General features: G+C 39.0%; 1 long non-coding RNA gene across 1 annotated transcript; it reads right to left on the reverse strand.

Moving 5' to 3' along the window:
• Positions 1-9,613: 9,613 nt before the first annotated feature.
• Positions 9,614-12,189, reverse strand: LOC131547422 (uncharacterized). Its single transcript, XR_009272927.1, has 3 exons — positions 12,058-12,189; positions 11,911-11,988; positions 9,614-10,127 (listed from the first exon to the last, which is right to left on the reverse strand). It is a non-coding gene; the product is annotated as an uncharacterized LOC131547422 (long non-coding RNA).
• Between the last annotated feature and the right edge of the window lie 2,465 nt (positions 12,190-14,654).

Genomic DNA, 14,654 nt, shown 5'->3' on the forward strand with positions numbered 1-14,654 from the left:
ATGGTTTGGTGAAACTTGTTGGTTGTGGGCTCATCTGCTTAAATGTACATAATATACCGTAATATATTTTATTAATTAGATGCTGAATTGAATAATTTATTATCACTGAGGCAACAAATCACGTTAAGTGTTTTCTTTATGGGAAATGTTTAACGTGCGCGTTCCTTAACTTCATATCCTCATCTGTTTGCATCATCGGTAAGATCTGAGTTTGGTCTTTTAATAGGCTTGTTGGAGATGAGCAAAATCTGCGCAGAACAGATCACTCCGAGATGCATTTCCTGATGTCAATCTGATTTCATGTGATTGTGTATTTAAATTATGCTTGAATATTCCCAAACACTATGACTGTGCGATCTCTGTGTGGGATATGTGATTGTTGCCATATTGCTATAAAAATCTAAAATACATGTTTATATTAAAGTAGAAATGGATGATAAATATGCCTTTCGTATTAAATAGCAAGCACTTTGGGTGTCTTGTTCATCATATTTATATTTATATAAAAGCAGCAGAACTGATATTATATCACATTTATTAGCAGCACAGCACATGAGTGAGAATAACGCGATATCCGCCTTTGATCTCATTGGTATCTGTTCTACTTCGAGAGGGCAGAACTACGTCCGTCTTGACTGCGCTTATTTCACTCCTCCCCTCACTGCAGCCGCCTACATTTCAGGCGAGGCGCATCTCAAACAAGTCTAATAGCTGTTATTGTGTACTACTGAGCCACGTAATGTGTTTTCTTTAACCAATTTCTGAGGGAAACAGCGTGAAACCTTGCACATTCGTTCATATTCTACATCTGCTTAACTGTCGATATAGTTCGCATGATCATCAATAAAGTGTATTCTGAGATCTGAGGTCCTATATCACTGTATTAGTTCACTGAGGCGCATTACTCGCCGTTGGGGAATCCTGGAGTGTGACTATGAGGGGAACCCCAGTATTACAGCACAGCTTCACACAAGCCATGAAACAAAGTTACAGAAACTAAACAACCGAAAGCAATATATGTCTTCCTCAGATTTAATGTTAGTTCTGTGCTTCAGCATTGGGTAAAAGAGCATTATAATCTCCTTTGTGGTAGAGAAAGCTGCTTGCATGTAGGATACGGGAAACAGCGAATATGTTGAATTAAACATAGACACAATCAGCGTTTCCACATGTTTATACTGGCCCCGATAATCAAAACTTCTACTTAGCGCTTGCTCCATTTCTGCAAATCAGTTTTTGTAAATGAATGTCTTGATCCACATATGGCCTTCATCAACAGCCACTTGCACCACCTGCTGGTGAGCGGCTGACATCAGCTGGAGATCATGCATCGGTGCTCTACTGCCATTCCTGCGGTTCCCGGATGTGCAACGCTGAATTTTCTGCTGAGTTTTAACCACTGAATTTGTGGCAGCGAATTTGGAAACTGACCGAAATTTGCCTGTCGAATATTATACACTGTATTTTTAAACAGATTGAATATTTTGGAAGTGAATTCTGGAAGGTGAATATGAATTGTTGAATTTTTAATTATAAATAAATAAATATAAATATTCACAGCTTAAATAAACAATACTGTGTTAAATTTCAGGACCTAAAAATGCAAGCCCTGGAAATACAAGGCATTAAAATGCAAGCACTGTTAATTGCAATGCATCTTTTTTTTTCAATTTGTGGAAATCAGCATGCTTTATGTTTCAAAAACTATTGTCATTATTCTGCTTCCATAAGTACCCATCACTAGTCAAGTCAAGTCAAGTCAAGTCACGATTATTTATATAGTGGTTTTTACAATACAGATTGTGTCATAGCAGCTTTAACACTATTTCTCCTGCCTGGGATGGTGAAAGCAAAATCACTACATTAAAATAAATATCTCTCATCATGCACTCATGTCTACATGTCTTCAAACCTTTATGATTTTTTTTTTCTTTTCTTTTTTCTGTGGAACACAAAATAAGTATTTTGATGAATGCTGGTAACCAAACAATTTTGGTGAAACATTGATTTTCATTGCATAACAAAATAAAATAAATAATAATAATTATAATAATAATAATACATACTGAGACATTTCTCGAAATATCTTATTATATGTTCCCCTGAATAAAAAAGTAATTCAGGTTTGGAATGACATGAGAGACGGAACTATTTATATTAGAAGAGTTAACAGGAGTAGAGACTGATAGTTATCAGACCCATAAGGCCTCTGTTTTCATGAAAGATTTATACATGTTGCCCCTCTGAGCAAGAATGTAATGCAATCTCCATTCATAAGAAACACATCCAACTCCATTTAGCAAAGCACTGGGTGGCTCTGGTTATAGACGGTAATGGAGAGGCAGAGGTATTAAGGCGAGACATTAATTCACTGTGTCAAGCTGTCCCAGAGGAAAATTTATTATACTAAATACAATTAATTAGCAGCCCCTGTCACTGATATAGAAAACTGCATTATCAGTAAAAGTAAGGATTTGGAAGTGTATCTTTCAGAGCCTCTGTTTTGTGTTAATTCATTCAGTCTAGCATCAGAGGAATTTAAAGAGAATAGCAGTATGTTAGGTTTCTCAAGCCAAGAGAAATATACATCACAGCTGAGTTTTTAAACATTTTAAGGAAAGATGGACATGTGGCCATGAACGTATGTCACATCGAGCACTGTTTCAAACTTCTGCTTGCTTGATTTTCTACATCCATGCTCCAGAGAAAAGTCTCTTTAAACTTATTAGTGGTGCTTACAAAGCAAAGCAACACTATTATTATCTCACTTGTTTATTATGTTGGTCTGAGAAAGCCAACATACTTCTTTTTGCTTTAAACATTGGCTTCTTCCATACAAATTTTGGCATCTAACTCATCCCAAACTGTTTGTCACAGATTCATGAATGAGGTGCCAAATCATATGAGGAAAACGCTGCTCTTATGACTTTTTTTTTTAATACAATTTTCGTGAAGTCTTTGTGAAAAATCACACAGACTTCACATTGGCACAAACTTGTGTGAGATCTGCATAGCCACACCCTAGAAACCATTCACCCCACCCTAGCAACCACCCCATAGATTTCCACTGAAAATAAATGAGAGGTATATCTTTGGGTCAGATAAACTAAGAGACAGGGAGTAGAATACTTTGACTCAGTCTGGAAAGGAGTTCTTAAACTGTTGCCATGCCCTAGTAACCATTTAGAGCACCCTAGCAATCGTTTAGTAGATTGAGCTGGCCATATCTTGGCATATATATATATATATATATATATATATATATATATATATATATATATATATATATATATATATATATATATAAGATTTAAGATATATAAGAGTGGAGACAAATTGTACCCTAATAATTTCAGAGGCATTTGTGTGACCAGTAATGGGGAAGTTATTTAGCAGTATTTTAAACAATAGAATAGTAAACTTCCTTAACGAACACAGTGTCCTGAGCCCTAGTCAGATTGGCTTTCTTCCAAATCACAGAACTACTGACCACATTTACACCCTACACACCCTGATCAATAAACACACAATAAACAGACTAAACACGGAAAAATATTTGCATGCTTTGTCGATTTTAATAAAAGCATTTGATTCTATTTGGCACGATGGATTATATTACAAACTTTTACAAAGTAGTGTAGGGGGGTAAAGTTTATGACATTATTACATCAATGTATTCAAACAACAAATGTGCTACGAAGTCAGCCCGCCGTTCACAGCTCACTCAAGCCTGCCGGTCGATCGTCAGTCAAGTTCACCAGCTGCTCATCGGTCAAGTCTGCCAGCCGTTCATCTGTCCAGCCTACCGGCTGTGGCTATCCCAAGCCTGCCGGCCGCTTGTCAGCCAAGTTCGCAGGCCACTCCAAAGTCAAGTTTGCGGGCCGCCGCTCACTCAAGCCCACCATTTCCCCCCCCATTCAATTTTTTTTGTGTGGGGTAGTAGGGTTCCGGCTGTAGTGGCCGGGCCGAGGGGACCGAGGCCATGGCCACGAAGACCACCTGCCATGGCCTCCAGAGCTCCCTGCACCACCATGGCCCCTGTGCTCCCTACACCGCAATGGCGCCCCGAACTGTCTGTTTCATACTGTTGATGGTACTGTTACTGCGCGGGACGCGCCTTCCGGGAGGGGGTAGTTATGTCAGTCCTCTGTCGTGTGTTTACCGCCCTCTTGTGTCCTTGTATGGTTTTTCCTGTCCTTGTTAAGTTTGATTATAATAAATATAGATTTAAATTCAAAGAGACAGGATAGACTGTGCATGACCTGATGTTTTATTCGGACCCAGAATAAGGTGAGATGAACATCACAGAGCGCTAATCACTCATGAAGTGTATTTCATTCATACTCTAAGCCGGAGGGTGCTCTTGCGCAAAAAGTTGTACCAGGAAATTCCTAATATGGACAAAAGTTTCCAACTATCCCTGTATGAAAACAGTTTGGAAACGTTTGGAAACATGAACAGTAACAGTAACATGAACAGTAAGATTGTTAATGTTTTTTAAAGACGTCTTTTCTGCTCACCAAGCTTGCATTTATTTGATCCAAAGTACAGCAAAACAGTAACATTTTGAAATATTTTTACTATTTAAAATAACTGTTTTCATTTTGAATATATTTTAAAATGTAATTTATTGTGATTTTAAAGCAAAATTTTTGCATCATTACTCCAGTCACACGATCCTTAAGAAATCATTCTGATTTGCTGCTCAAAAAACATTTATTATTATGATGTTGAAAACAGCTGAGTAGATTTTTTAAAGGATTCTTTGGTGAATAGAAAGTTCAGAAGAACAGTATTTCTATGAAATATAAATCTTTTGCAACATCATAAATATCTTTATCATCACTTTTGATCAATTTAAAGCATCCTTGCTAAATAAAAGTATTAATTTATTTTCCAAAAAAAAAAAAACGTATACTGACTAAGCTTTTGAATGGTATACTGAATAATGTTACAAAAGCTTTTTATGTCAGAAAAATGCTGATCTTTGGATCTTTCTATTCATCAAAGAATCCTTAAAAAAATTACTCTACTGTTTAAATATTGATAATAATAATAATAATTAAAAAAAGTTTCTTGAGCAGCAAGTCAGCATATTAGAATGATTTCTGAAGATCATGTGACACTGAAGACTGGAATAATGATGCTGAACATTCAGCTTTAATCACTGCAATAGATTACATTTTAAAATATATTCAAATATATAGTTGTTTTAAATAGTAAACATATTTCACAAAATGACTCTTTTTTTCTGTACTTTGGATCAAATTAATGCAGGCTTGGTGAGCAGAAGAGATTTCTCTAAAAAAAACATAAAAATCTTACTGTTCAAAAACTTTTGACTGTTAGGTTATATATATTACAGAAATGTTATATTCTAATGTTATATTGTAATTAGTGCTGCCAATCGATTAAAAAATGTAATCGCGTTAATCACAGTCACAATCACAGCAACCCACGGCTCTGTAAATTTTTCCCGTGACTGTATTTTCAAAATAGCCCACTTGTGCCATTACCCTGGCAACACCGGTTCGCTGTACCCTCATCACACAATGATAGATAACCTTCCGCGCTGCGATGGCGGGAAGAAGTTGGGGTCAAACCTTATCCAATGATTAATCTGCGTTAAAAAAAATATTAACGGCTTAAATTTTTTTATTAATCGCATGCGTTAACGCGTTAACATTCACACCCCTAATTGTAATATATACATATGCCTTCAAAATCAGCCAACAATCTTGGAGTTATGATTGATGATCAGCTGACTTTCCCAGACCACGTTGCCATAACTGCCTGGTCCTGCAGATTTGCTTTATTTAACATCAAGAAGATCAGGCCCTTTCTTTCGGAACATTCTTCACAACTCCTTGTTCAGGCTCTTGTTCTGTCCAGGCTGGACTATTGCAATGCTCTCTTGGCAGGTCTTCCAGTCAGTTCTATCAAACCTTTACAATTAATCCAGAACGCAGCAGCAAGGTTCATTTTTTATTAGCCGAATAGAATGCACGTCACACCTCTGTTTATCAATTTGCACTGGCTAACAATAGCTGCTTGTCTAAAATTCAAAGCATTAATGCTTGCCTACAAAACCACCACTGGCTCTGCACTCCTTTACCTAAATTCATTACTTCATGACTTATGTACCCTCTAGAAACTTGCGTTCTGCAAATGAACGTCGCTTTATTGTGCCATCCCAAAGAGGCACAAAATCACTTTCACTGACTTTTAAATTAAATGTTCCCTCCTGGTGGAATGACCTGCCCAACTCAATCCGAGTCCTTAGCCATATTCAAGAATCGGCTAAAAGCACATCTCTTCCAAAAAAAAAAAAAAACTAACACTAGCTTTTCTAATCTTTTAGTATTTTATCTAGTTGTATTCTTTTATTTATTATACAATTAACAAAAGCAAAAAGGCCTCTAACACTAGCTTGCTCTATTCTTTTTCTATATATAAAAAAAAAAAAACCTTGCTTACGTATACTGCATTAAGCTAACTGAGACTTGTTATAGCACTTGCATAGAACAGAACCAACATAAATATATTGCAGATATCATTACAGTTCAATAATTTAATGTAACATTTTAGAAATTAGTCTAATTCAAAGGATAATCAGAAGGCTGAATCCTGACTGACAAGAGGAGGAGTCAGGGATGGAGGTGAGTAATTAGCTATTGAGTAACGCGAAGCTGGTGATAATACTGAAGGACCTTATATATGAGTGCCATGATAGGTGTCGCATCCCTATAAGGAGGACGTGGATCAGCTGATGCAAGTTTGACTAACGTGACCTGCCAGAACTAATGCTGATGCTAGATTTCTGTCAGGACCACTATCGTCAAAGATGACTGACAATTAGCATACAGTTTGGATTGGCGGTATGGTTCTATCCTGGGCAAGAACTCCCTGCGCATCCATGTAGCCTAGCATGGATAAGAGCAGGGAGAGCTGCAATAACCCCCCCCACCCCCCCAAAACAAAACCATATGCCATACCCCCAACACAAAATGACAGTGAAAATCTCAAAGCCTTAAGCAAAAAGTCCTTGGATGAACAAGAATGTTGCCAAAACCCGCAAACGCCATAACTACAAGCATGTTGCCCTTAACCAGATGACCTAACGAGTATGCTGCCAATACCTGAAAAGCTTAAGCAACATGTTCTCGCTTACAACCAAATAGCCTTAAGAACAAGCATGCTCCCAATAACAACCAGATAGCTTAGGAACAAGCATGCTCCCAATAACAACCAGGGACCGTATGTATAAAGCCACACAGAGTAAAATTTTAGTCCTAAGTGTGTCAAAATTCTAAGAATGGCGTAATTTTACTCTTATTCCTAGACTTAAGAATAAGAGTGATTCATAAAGGTTCCTAAGTGTTAAGACTAGGTCTTGGCTCCTAAATTATTTAAGAGATCTGGAGAGGAGTAACAAGATGGCAGCAAAGAGGAGACAAACACTTTCCAGCGAAAATATGACATATTGGAGTTATATGATGATATGGAGTTGATAAAACAAAACTTGATTGTCAAGATCAAAAAGTAATTTATTTATTTATTTTTGTAAGAAATTGAATAAACTCTTCCACTCAAGTCAATGCTGTAACTGCAGAAATGAAAGTAGTAATTACATTTTTTTGGCTGTAAAATTGAGAAATGCAGCAGTGCACCGGTGATGACACTGTAAGCAGGGTCTTACATATTGTGGCACTAACCCCACCAAACACAACAGTGGCCAAAAGTGATGTGGATTTTTATTTTAGATATTTTTTTTGACCCCACATTTCATTTAAACCATCAAAATACAAAGGACAAAAAACACTGACCAGTGTTTCCAACTGCTTTCAATTGAAAGTAGCTAAAACTGGTCACTTAATGTTGCTAGATGACCTCATAAAGGTGAGATCACTGATCTATATTTATATTTTTATAGATCAGTGAACTTGCCTTTATGACGTCATGGGAAAGTCTCGGAATGTAGATACGGTTTGTCCAAGAAATTGATTTTGTTGCTAGGCTTTTGGAAAAAAAAAAGTCTCTAAAGGTGTGAGGCAGTCATTAAATCTAGTGACAAAATAACTAAATTGGCAACATTGGCAAACTGACTACAACATAAGTTATTAATATTTTATTGGTCTTCTTGTTTTTGCATGTGTTCCTTTGTATGACAGCATGGCCAAAAATTATGATCGCACAATTTGGCATGTTTCATTGCTTTATTATCACAAATAAAACAACTTACTCTAAGCAATGCAATATGCTTACAAAATCTTGCACTTTTTTTTTTTTTTTTATTAAGGGTGAAGATGTCAAATTCCCTAGGCCGGACATCACTTTGGCCACTACCATATGCAGGTTAATTGACTTTCCAACTGACCACCAAACCATACTGCAAAAACAAGCCACTTTTATGAGGATTGTGGGCTTTCCTGGAGTTGTTGGAGCCATTGATGGAACTCATGTTCACATCATTGCTCCAACTGTAAATGAGGAGACGTACCAATAGAAAACAAAGCATCAGTAATAAATTGTGATAATTTTGCACAATGCAAAGCATTTAAAAATAATAATTTAAATATAAAAATAAATATATTTAAATATTTTTAATTAAATGATTTTATTGGAGTTACATTTAATGATTGGTGTTGTGCTGCTGTGACTTCACATGAGCAGGCTCACTATTGGCTGATTCAGAGGTCAAGGTCAGCCATTTTGTGTTGATATCATTGTAGTTCTTTGTTCACAACACTTAAGTGTCACCTCAGTCAACACTTAAGAATCAGTCTTAGACTTTACTGAAAGTTGATTTTAGATTCTTTATAAAAGTCTCCTACTCTTAGAAAAGTCCTACTTTTTACTAAGAATTTTTTGACACTTAAGTCAAAGCTTAAGACTATTCTTAAGAGTATTTCTGATAAGTTTTATACATACGGGCCCAGGGCCCGTATTAATCAAGCTTCTCAAAGTGCCATTTTAGTCTTAAGTGCTGAGAATTCATGAAATGTATTCCTACTTCCAAATTTAAGTATAAAAGCAAGTTATCAAATTTCTTAAAGCTAAGAATCACTCTTACTCTCCCAGTTATTTAAGACAGCTCGAGAGGTCTCTCAAGTGGTTAGGAGTTTCCAGTAGGGGCTTGTGAGGGCGCTGCGGAGCCAGAGACATGCGCAAATCTTTCAGGAGAGGAAGAATGTTCTTGAAATGTTTGGCGACGAGCATTTAATCAAACGGTTACATTTCCTCAGTTATTCATAATGAGCAAAGAACATTTACATTACCAAAGAACATCATAACTGACTTCAGTCTAGCGAAATAATTAGATGATCTTTAAAAAACACTCCCGTTATAATCAGTGAAGCTACCTACACTGTAGGATGAATAAATCTCTTACCCCTTATTTACACTGCACATGTCTGTGGCACGTTACGGCTCCGACACGGCCACCGGAGCTGCTTGCGGCCACTCACCAGCCATACTGCGGCAAGTTTCTGAAGTCAAGTCAAGTCACCTTTATTTATATAGCGATTTTAACAATACAGATTGTGTCATAGCAACTTTCCAATATCATAATAGGAAAATAGTGTGTTAATAATGTAAAATGACAAGATTAAACAAAATTTGGAGGATAGAGTGTCAGTAATGTATAATGATAAGATTAAACACTCAATCTTCAGTTAAAGGCATTTCATTATTGAATTCAATGATGTCATTGTCCAGCTCAGTTCAGTTTAAATAGTATCTGTGCAATCAAGTCGACGATATCGCTGGAAATTAAGTGTCCCCAACTAAGCAAGCCAGAGGCGACAGCGGCAAGGAACCAAAACTCCATCGGTGACAGAATGGAGAAAAAAACCTTGGGAGAAACCAGGCTCAGTCGGGGGTCAGTTCTCCTCTGACCAGACGAACCAGCAGTTCAATTCCAACTGCAGCAAAGTCAGATTGTGTAAAGGGACTCATCTGGTTCCCGAGGTCTTGTCCTGATGGCCGTCTAGGTGAGAAGGTCTTCACTGGGGATCTGTCTCTGGGGCTCATGTAGGTGTCCTGATCTCTGCTGACGTTCAGGGCTGTAGAGGTCATCTCTAGGTACTGATCCACCATTTGATCTGGATACGGACTGGATCGGATGGCTATGGTGATCCCAGAATAAGAAAGAAACAGACTAATATTAGCGTAGATGCCATTCTTCTTACGATGTAACAAGTACATTGGATGTTATGGGAAGTGTTCTGTTTAAGTTTTGTTTTGTTCTGTCTGGTTGACCTAATTAATGCAGCTTAACAATACTTTAACGGATTTGAATATTAGAAGCGTATTAATGTGTTATGTGTACGCCAGGTTAAAGAGATGGGTCTTTAATCTAGATTTGAAACTGACAGAGTGTGTCTGCCTCCCGAATAGTGTTAGGTAGATTGTTCCAGAGTTTGACACTAAATAGGAAAATGATCTGCCGCCCGCAGTTCATTTTGATATTCTAGGTATTATCAAATGGCCAGAGTTTTGGGAACGCAGTGGACGTGGAGGACTGCAATGCGATAAGAGCTCGCTCAAGTACTGAGGAGCTAAACCATTCAGGGCTTTATAAGTAATTAACAAGATTTAAAAATCTATAAAATGTTTAATAGGGAGCCAGTGCAGTGTTGACAGAACCAGGCTAATGTGGTCATACTTTCTGGTTCTAGTAATAACTCTAGTTGCTGCATTTTGGACCATCTGGAGTTTGTTTATTAAGTGTGCAGAACAACCACCCAATAAGGCATTACAATAGTCTAACCTTGCGGTCAAAAATGCATGAATTAACATTTCTGCATTTGACTTTGAGAGCATAGATCTCAACTTAGATATATTTAAAAATAAAACAAAAATGCACTTTGACAAATGTCGGGAGGAGTGCAGGGATATAGTGTTGTTGATGAGTGTTGACAGGTGGCGGTGATTAGAAATCAGGGGATTGGGATCTGGTGAGTGTCGTTAGTGGAGACTGCGGTGACTGAGGTGACTCTCTGACACTAACATACATGTTGTTGGTTTAGATGATTTAACAAGTTTATACCATTCTTCCTCTCCTATAGTAGAGAATGAGTGGAATTGTTCCTCGGGGGATCTATTAGTGCACTACCTGATACGATACTGTAGCTGACGGCTGCATGGTTACAATTTTATCTCTAATAGTATCAATCTTGGAAGTAAAATAGTTCATAAAGTCATTACTGCTGTGCTGTTTGGAAATGTGAACACCTGCTGATGCTTTATTTTTTGTTAATTTAGCAACTGTATTGAATAAATACCTGGGGTTATGTTTGTTTTCTTCTAAAAGAAACAAAAAGTAATCAGATCTAGTAGTTTTAATGATTTTCTGTAGGATAGGGTACTTTCCCACCAAACAATACGAAATACCTTTTTTGTTTTCCTCCAGCTGCGCTCCATTTTATGGGTCTCTGCTCTCTTTAGGACACTATTTTGCATTTTGCAACAAGATACACACACGGCAGCGATCAACCGTTTGACGGCAAACAAAAGAGCTTCAACACTGCTGTTGCCTGTATGCATGTACAAATAATTAACTGCATTTGAAGCTTTCATAAAATTAAAAATGAAACACCCAAAACTGTATATGGCATCATCACAAAGACGAACTATATGTTTATAAGTGAAATTCTGAGTTGGACGTCGGATGCCGTCGCGCGGTGACGTAATGACGCATGCCATTAATCAATCTATGTACTATAACATGTAAAACAGGAACATGAAAGGATTATTCTAAAAGCAACTCATGTAAACACCTTAATCATAATATTGTCTTATTCAGAATAAGGCAAATAATTAGACTACTGATGTCCGTGTAAACGAAGACATTGTCCGGTCTACTGTTCACCTTCACGGACTGCTCTGGACTCCCTAAGAACTACTTACTTGAAAAACGTACCCTTTCACTCTCTCTGCCGATCCTCCAACGACTCCTTTGTTCCCGCTCCAAGATCCCCAACACACCTGCAAGAGAAACACGCCATCAAGATCACAGCTAAGCACTCTGAGTCCTTCATTGTTTTGCTCACTCACCTGCCCTTGCCTCTCCTGTTCCAGTTTCCCGATTCCCATTCAATAAACCATCCAGTTTGTCACTTACCTGTTGTCTCTGGCCTTGTTTTGTGACAGGTAGAGGCTAATATTTGAATAAAAGGAAAACAGTACATTAGCCTACTATTAAACTTCACAGTTTTCATGAAAATACATGTGGAGTACAAAACAACAACAACAACAAAAAAACAAACAATATTTTCTAATCATTTTATCAAGGTATGAAATGTTTTAAGAACACTCATAACTGTTTTTTAACATGCATATTCCAATGTAACTGTAACTGGGCTGACAAGATGTGAGACATGCGGATCCATGTGCAAGCTTTTATTTAAAGGCATGGTCATAAATACAGGCAGGGTCGAAACAATGGCAAACAGGTATGGCAGGGACAAGGCAAAGAGTAATTCTAGGACAAGCGTGGGTCTACGATCGGCGAACAGTATCCAATGGGGCAAGGCAGAGAGATAATCCAGGTACACGAGCTAGAATCCAAGAGAGGTGCAAACAGTGTCCAAACGGCAAGGCAAGGGTTAATCCAGGGAACACGGGCTAGAAACAAACACGGGAAAACAGGCAAGACTAAGACAACAATCAGCTGTGTGTGCAATCAGTGCAATGGATGATGGGAAATTGAGTCCAGTGTGATGTGAGCTGTGAGAGTCAATGTGGTGAACGAGTGACCTCTGGTGGTGAGTGAACGGAAGTTCATAGACCGGATTCGTGACAGTAACAGATTCAACTACAACCAGGCAAATGCACTGGGCTTTAAATAAATAAAATTAAACTTCATTAACATTCATTGTGCATACCCAGTCCTTGCACGTGTCCCAAAACGTGATCAAACCCTGATCCACCTCACACATGCAATCCATAAACGTCCTTAAAGACGATCTATGAAACATTTAGGCAAATGAACGCAGCTCCTCCGATTAAAATGTCCAGTTTAATCGGAGGAGCTGCGTTCATATACAAGCGCTCCAGGCGACCCAGGCGAGGGAAGCGCGTCGGCGCGCTCGTGAAACTCCGACAGCGGGGGTTTAGGACTCCGCTGCCGAGCATTCATCTGGCGAATCTCCGCTCCCTGGCAAATAAATCAGACGAACTACAACTCCTCACCCGCACAAACAAGGACTTTTTAAACTCCGCTGCGCTTTGCTTCACGGAAACCTGGCTGAACGGAGCCATCCCGGACAGCGCGCTTCATCTAACGGGCTTCCAGCTGTTCAGAGCAGACCGCGTCACCGAGTCCTCGGGGAAAACGAGAGGCGGTGGATTATGCTTTTATATCAACGAAGGCTGGTGTACAGACGTGACAGTTTTAAAGAAGATGTGCTGCCCAAATTTGGAAGCTCTCTTTATTAACTGCAAGCCTTTTTATTTACCGCGGGAGTTTTCCTCGTTTATTCTGGTGAGTGTGCACATTGCTCCTGACGCGCGCGTGAGCGCTGCGCTAGAATTGCTGGCCGATCAAATCACACACACAGAGCAGCGTTATCCGGACTCTTTCATTATCATTCTCGGTGATTTTAATAAAGCTAATCTCACCCGTGAACTGCCTAAATATAGACAGCACATCACATGCCCCACCAGAGACAGAAATATACTGGACCACTGCTACACTGTCTTAAAGGATGCATATCACTCTGTTCCCCGTGCAGCGCTGGGACTCTCTGATCACTGTTTGGTTAATCTCCTACCAGCCTACAGACAGAAACTCAAATCTGCTAAGCCTGTAGTAAAAACAGTAAAGAGATGGACTTCTGAAGCAGAGCAGGTTTTACAGGCCTGCTTCGAACTTAGTGATTGGAGTGTTTTTGAGGCTGCAGCTACTGATCTGGACGAGCTTACTGACACCATGACGTCCTACATCAGTTTCAGTGAGGACATGTGTGTACCCACCAGGACTTATTTAACATTTAACAATGACAAACCTTGGTTCAGTGCAAAACTCAAACAGCTTCGCCAGGCCAAAGAGGACGCCTACAGGAGTGGGGACAAAGCCTTGTACAAACAGGCAAAATACACACTGAATAGGGAGATAAGAGTGGCAAAATTAAACTACTCTGGAAAGCTAAAAAAACAGCTTTCAAGCAATGACTCTACATCAGTGTGGAAAGGCCTGAAAGCCATCACCAGCTACAAGAGCCCATCCCCCAGCACTGAGGCCAATCAACAACTGGCTGAAGTCCTGAACGAGTTTTACTGCAGGTTTGAAAAGACTGGTCTGACACCCCACACCCGCTCCGACCGTCTCACAGCACAGCTATTCACACCTCACCCTCCCTCCCCTACTGTTTCTCAGCCTGTACTCAAGATCTGTGAAGATGATGTATGCAAAGTCTTCAGAAAGCAGAAGATAAGGAAAGCCAAAGGCCCAGACGGTGTCTCTCCAGCCTGCCTCAAAGCCTGTCCTGTCCAGCTATCATCCATCTTCACATTGATCTTCAACAGATCACTAGAGCTGTGTGAAGTCCCCTCCTGCTTCAAATGTTCCACCATCATCCCTGTACCCAAGAAACCAAAATCACAGGACTTAATGACTACAGACCTGTTGCCTTAACGTCTGTGGTCATGAA

Source organism: Onychostoma macrolepis, chromosome 09 (genome assembly GCF_012432095.1).
Source record: "Onychostoma macrolepis isolate SWU-2019 chromosome 09, ASM1243209v1, whole genome shotgun sequence".
NCBI classification, from domain to species: Eukaryota; Metazoa; Chordata; class Actinopteri; order Cypriniformes; family Cyprinidae; genus Onychostoma; species Onychostoma macrolepis.